This window comes from Elephantulus edwardii, unplaced genomic scaffold (genome assembly GCF_000299155.1).
Source record: "Elephantulus edwardii isolate Elephantulus edwardi_28Jun2011 unplaced genomic scaffold, EleEdw1.0 scaffold00009, whole genome shotgun sequence".
Taxonomy (NCBI): Eukaryota; Metazoa; Chordata; class Mammalia; order Macroscelidea; family Macroscelididae; genus Elephantulus; species Elephantulus edwardii.
The window spans coordinates 28372719-28379503 of NW_006399759.1; the positions used below are offsets into that span (position 1 = coordinate 28372719).

At 40.4% G+C, this 6785-nt stretch overlaps 1 pseudogene; it reads right to left on the reverse strand.

Annotated features, from left to right (window-relative positions):
- Positions 1-4285: 4285 nt before the first annotated feature.
- LOC102870722 lies at positions 4286-4879 on the reverse strand (annotated as a pseudogene).
- Positions 4880-6785: the final 1906 nt, after the last annotated feature.

Here is a 6785-nt window from a genome sequence, read left to right on the forward strand (position 1 = left end):
AAGGGATCCTTTATAAAAGGTGTTACTGTTGTTCATGGATGTGACTGAGTTGAATCTGATGTAATAGAACTCAATGTGTAACAGAATGAAATGCTGCCTGAATGATCTTCTGTCATTATCATCACTGTTGCTATGCTTGAGGCTATTTTGATGTTACTGTGTCAGTATGCGTTTACCCTTTCAGAGGGTCATCTTTTTTTGCTGATTTTCTGCTCATCTGCTTGTTGAAGGTGTGGTGAATGAAAAAATCCAACCAACGGCATCAACTGTATCTTCCTCCTTTTGTTCATGTTGTTATTTGCCTTTGAGTGGCCTATGACATATAGCGACCCTGTGCACAACAGCCCTAACCCTGCTCTGTCCCTTGCCAGTCTTATTAACTGCGACATGCCTATTCCCATTACCCCAGTGACAGAATCAATCCATCTATTTGAGTGTCTTTCTCTCCTGTGCAGTCCCTCCACCCTCTCAAGCATGATATCCCTCCCCAAGAATTGATCCCACCTTGCAACATGTTCAAAGTATGTCAGATGGAGCTTCAGAATCCTTCCCTCCAAGGAGAAGCCTGGCTTCACCCTCTCCAGGACAAAGTTGTTTGTTCTCTTAGCAGTCCATTATATATTCAATTTTCTTCTCTAGCACCATAGCTCAAAGGCATCAACTCTCCTCCTATCATCCCTTGTCATTACCCAGCTCTCTGATGCATAGCAAGTGATTGCAAAGACCATGACCTGTATCAGACATATCTTCATCTCCAGACTGACACTGTTGCTCTTAAATAGCTTGGAGAGGTCTCTAACAGCAGACTTTTACAGTGCAATTCATCTTTTAATTTCCTGGATGCTGGTACCAAGAGTGTTGATTATGGAGCCAAGCAAACTGAAGCTGTCAACTGTATCAATCTCTTCATTATCCATCATGATGCTGCCAATTGACCCAGTGGTGAGAATCTTTGTTTTCTTGATGTTTAGCTTCAATCCATATTGAAGGCTGCAGTCCTTGATCCTCCACAGCAAGCACTTCAGGTCTTCCTCAGGCTCAGCAAGCAGGACTGACTGTGTCTTCTATATAACGCAGATTGTTGATGAGTCTACCTCCAATCCTGATGCCACACTTATTCCCATAGAGTCCAGCTTCCCAGATAATCTGTTCCGCATATAGATTGAAAAGAATGGAGATAGGACACATCCTTGGTGCACATCTTTGCCAATTTTGAACCATGCAGTGTTTCCATGCTCTGTTCTGATGACTGCCTCCTGGTCCATGTATAAGTTTTGCATAAGCATAATCAAGTGTTCTGGGATTCCCATTCTTCTCAGAGTCAACCGAAGTTTGTTGTGATCCACACAGTCAAATGTCTTTGCACAATCAATGAAACACAGATAGATATTCCTCTGGTACTCGCCACTTTCAGTCAAGATCCATCTGACATCAGCTACAATATCCGTAGTCCACGACTCTTCTAAACCCAGCCTGCACTTCAGGCAGTTCTCTGTTGATGTTCTGTTCCAGTTGTTTTTTGGATAATCCTCAGCAGAATTTTGCTTCAATGTGATATCCATGATATTGTTTGATATTTTCCACACTCTGTCAGATCAACTTTTTTTGGAATGGAATAAATATAGAACTCGCCCAGTCAGTAGGCCAGGTGGTTGTCCTCCAAGTTTTTTGGCACAACTTGGTGAGCACATCCAGAGCAGCCTCTGTTGGTTGAAATTTGCCAATTGTTATGCCATCAATTCCTGAGGCCTTGTTTTTTTGCCAGTTCCTTTAGAACAAGTTGAACTTCTCCATCACCACAGACTCTTGCACATACGTTGTTTCATGAAATTCTTCTGTGTTCACCAGTTCCTTTTGATACAATTACTCTGTATGCTCATTCCATCTTCTTTTAATGCTTCCCTGATCATTTAATATTCTGATCAAAGCATCCTTAAGTATTGCAACTCAAGGTTTGAATTTGTTCCCCAGGTCCTTCAGCTTAAGAAATGCTGAATGAGTTTGGCCCTTTTGATTTTCTGACTCCAGGTCCTTGTACATTTCATTGAAATACTTTGTCTTCCTGTGCTTCCATCTGGAATCTTCTGTTCAGCTCCTTAATACCTGATTTCTTCCCTTTGCTTTGGCTTCTCGGTGCTCCAGTGCAATATTTAGGGTTTTTTTCTGACATCCATCTTGGTCTTTTCTTCCTCCTCTGTCTTTTTAATGACCTTTTGCATTCTTCCTGGATGATATTCTTGATATCATCCCATAGCTTGTCTGGTCTTCGCTCATTAGTGTCCAAGGCCTCAAACATGGTCCTGAGATGGTTTTTAAATTCAGGCGGAATAACTAAAGGTCAAATTTTGGTTCCTGTGGATTTGGTTTAATTTTCCTCCGCTTCAGCTTGAACTTGCATGTGCGTAGTTGGTGGTCTGTTCCACAATCAGCCCCCAGCCTAGTTTTCACAACTGATGCTGAGCTTCTCCAGCGGTTCTTTCCACAGATGTAATTGATCTGATTCATATGCATACCATCAGGTGAAATCCATGTGTATAGCCTGCATTTGTATTTCTTATAAAATGTATTTGCAATGGATAAATCGTTGATTATGCAAAATTGTATCATTCTATCTCCAGCTTCATTTCTGTCACCAAGCCCATGTTTTCCAACTGCTGATCCATCTTCTCCATTTCTAACTTTTGCATTCCAGTCACCCATTATTATTAATGCATCCTGATTGCATGTTCAATCAATATCTGACTGCAAAAGTTGGTAGAAATCTTCCATTTTCTCTTCTTTGGCTCTGGTTTTTGGTGGATATGTTTGAATGATGGTGGTATTTACTGGACTTCCTTATATGCATATGGATATTATCCTGTCACTCACATTCCCATTTATTCTCATATGCTATTTTCCTAAATGTATTCCTTGCTCATCTAACCTTACCTTAGCCTTCCAGAGTATAAAATATTCTTTTAGTACTTTGTACATACATTGCATACTTTTGTAACAATCCTGTTAATAGCTTCAGGGAATATGACAGAGTGAGTACTCTGTAAATATATAATGAATATTTCTGATTGAAAATTCACAGGCAAAAAATATCTCTTCTTATGAAATGGAACATGAAGCTTCATTGTTCATAGACCCTAGACCTTGAAAGCTGACGGAGAATTACAAATGGGGGGAATATCGCAAACATAGGTGCAGAGACAACAGTGAAAATGTTTTCACAGAGAAGAATGAATTGCTCAGTATTAATATTCTTAGGCCTGGGGTTGAAAGATTGATTTTTTTTTTTAAATTTGCTGTGTCTGCAGTTAGGCCAGTCAACATTCAATTTGACTAGGACTTGATGGGAGGCATTATTTTCCATTGATTATTTTCAGTCAATGCATGACAAAGGGGCCGTGTTCCTGAATTGGTTACGAAATCATAAATATTTAAATCCAAGTTATTTACCATGCAGGGAAATAATCAACTCATGAGAGCTAACTTATATGTTGGTGATTTGACTATTGATTTTTACAGCTCTAATCTGAATTCTATAGCAATTCATTAAAATGGCCTAGAGGAGGCTATTACTTTAACACTGCAGCAGATGGTCATATTGTATACACATATTCAAAGTATAAAAGATCTAGAAATAAACTGAGCCATGTAAGGTCAATAATGTAAATATTAGGTGGCAAATGGTCTCAGAAGGTCAGATTACTTATTCCAAGTCACATAGGTAATTAGGGTTATGACTTGAACTAGTCTCCTGATTCCTAGTCCAAGGGTCTTACTTTTTTAAAAAAAGAATTTTAACAATGATTTAGGACTTTTGCTCATATAGGGCAGAAGTGAGCAACATTCTACTCTTCTTTGACCTATTTGATGCTCATATACAGATTGTTTCTGGAAACAAAAAGGGTAATAATGAATCTTTTTTTAAATAATATACATAATTTTATTACAAAACTTTTTTAAAAAACCAAAATGCAACATCCTAAAACCCCCAAAATTTACTGTTGATACTGATTTCCTAGGAGTTTGCTGTGCTACCATACGCAAGAAATTAAAGAACCATTAAATATTTAGAAACATTCAACATCAAAAGCTTTAAAATCTAACTGTATGTAGCAGCCCCTCAGAAAGCTACAAGCTGCATTTTACCAAAGTATTTCTCTAAGAATCTTTATCACATATACAAAATTCTGTAGTTTTTATACTGAAGCTAACATTAAGCTGCACTTGAATTCACATTCTTAGCTAACAATTGCCTGAGCACACACGCATACAACACACGTAAAACAGCCATTTATTCTTCATCTTCATCCTCTTCCTCCTCCTCATCTTCTGGTTCACTTTTCTTCTTCAAGCCTGTTGGTCGGCCAGGACATTTCTTCCTTGTTTTACTTTTGCCCTTGCCATGATATGCAGCAATGTCCTTCTCATATTTCTCTTTTAGCTTGGCTGCTTTCTGTTCATACGGTTGTTTATCTTTGGCTGATGGTTCATATCACATTTCACCTAACTTCTTTGCAGTATCCCCAGTGGACAGTCCTGGGTGTTCACTTTTGATCTTTGGACAATGTTCAGAACAAAACAGCAAGAAGGCAGATGGTGGCCTTTTGGGAGCATTTGGATCTTTTTTTCTTTCCTTTCTTATCCCCTTTAGAAGGCACATGATCTCCCTGTCATAGCGTGCTTTGTCAGTTTTTGCCATATCTTCAAACTTGGGCTTTTTCTTTGCAGAAATGGTCTTCCATCTCTCTAAGCACTTCTTGGATAACTCGGCGAAGTTGACTGACCAGTCGGGGTGTTGCTTCTTGTGCTCCTCTGGGCACGCCTGCACAAAGAAGGCGTACAAGGATATTTTGCCCCTCGGTTTGTTGGGGTCTCCTTTGCCCATCTGAGACTCGGTGCCTGTTGTGAACCAAGGAGCTTTTCCTGAGAGTCCCATGAAGCAACCGGATCCGACCAGGACCCTTCCTTCCAAGGGCTCGGGTGTGAACTGGTTTATCGCTAATGCAATCGTCAGCCTCTTGTTTTGCCGAATCTTTTCTTAATTACTGATATTCTAGGCTCTCTTTTAGAAACTTTATCTACCATGTTGTTTTTGTTCTTACCATTGAGTCGAAACTGACATATAGCTGATACTCTAGCAGATTTTCAGAGGTAGTAAATTGCATAGGAACAAAATTAGAAGAAAATTGGGATTATTTTATGAGTGAAATATGCTAAGAATTTTGTCCAAAGTCCAGTGCACAATTAGTGTGCAGATCTCTCCAATCTGTTAAGTGTACTTTCAGAAAGTCACATTCAACTTGAACCCATTCAAATCTGAGTCTGTTACACAGTGGTATGGATTGCTCAATCTCAGTAGATTTGTGTCACTAAGCATTAGCTTTCTGCTTATTTAATATCATGGAGAATTAAAACAAAAATCAAAACCAACTCTGTCCGTGATTTGATCCTGACTCATGGTGACCCTAAAGGACAAAGTCAAACTGCCCAGTTTCCAAGGCTGTAAATCTTTACAGAAGCAGACTGCCCAGTCTTTCTCCTGAGAATGGGCTGGGGAATTTGAAACCCCTAATGTTTTGGGAGTATTTTAACAATTGTGCTACCAAGGTCTTCTGCCTAGAATATGAAAAGTGTGGAAGTTGTCATGTTCTTCTTTTTGTTATTTAACTTAACATTTATGAAAACAAACAATTGAAGTTAGACTTAGCTGTCTTAAAACAAAGAGGCACTATGGTAAAGAGGTAGGCGCTCCATATTCTGTAGTTCTGGAACCTTGCTCAGCTGACTAAATATTTGTGTCTCAGTTTCTTTTTTTGTGTGGGGATAATAACCACCTCATAAAACTATAAACGAGTAATTCTCACCTGAGGTGATTCCGGCTCCCAAGGGCATTGGACGATGTCTGGAGACATTTTAGTTATCGCAATTGGCCACACTATTGACAACCGAATAGAGGTCTGTTGGCTTACTGGTAAGGAATCACATTTCCAAAGCAAAGGTTTGCAGTTCGAATCTCCCAGCTGCTCCATGGAGGAAGGACGGACACTCTCCTTCTGTGTTATTTCTTGTTGTTTTTGTGTACCGTAGAGTCAGAACCAACCCACAGCTGACCCTCTGGCAGGTGTTCAGAGGTAGTTAATCACACAGGACGTGATTGCCCATCCTTCTTCTGTGGAGCAGCTGCTGGCCTGAAATGTGTGCCTTGGGATTGTAGCACAGTTTCTTGCCACTAGGCCATGGGAGGTCCTGTGTAATTTATTGCCTCTGAAAACCCATTGGAGGGTCAGCTATGGGTCGGTTCTAACTCGACAGTACACAAACACACTATAGAAAACTCAGGTTCTGTGAGATTTGTGTGCCACTAAATGTACTGGTACCAGCAGTCAGGAAATCAAAAAGCGTATCGCGATGGGAAAGTCTGCTGTTAGGGACCTCTCAAAGGTACTCAGGAGCAACAGTGTCTCTCTGGTCATGGTATTTGCAATTGCTTGTTATGCATCAGAGAGTTGGACAATGACTAGGGAGGACAGAAGGAGAGTGGATGCTTTTGAGCTGTGGTGCTGGAGAAGAGTACTGAATGTACCCTGGACTGTCAGGAAAACAAACAGATTCATTTTAGAGAGGATTAAACCAAGCTCCTCCTTGGAGGCAAGGATTCTGGGGCTTCGTCTGACATACTTTGGACATGTTGCCAGGAGGGACGGGTCCTTGGAGAGGGACATCATGCTTGGGAGGGTGGAGGGACAGCCCAGGAGGGGAAGACCCTCTATGAAATGGATTGATTAGGTGAC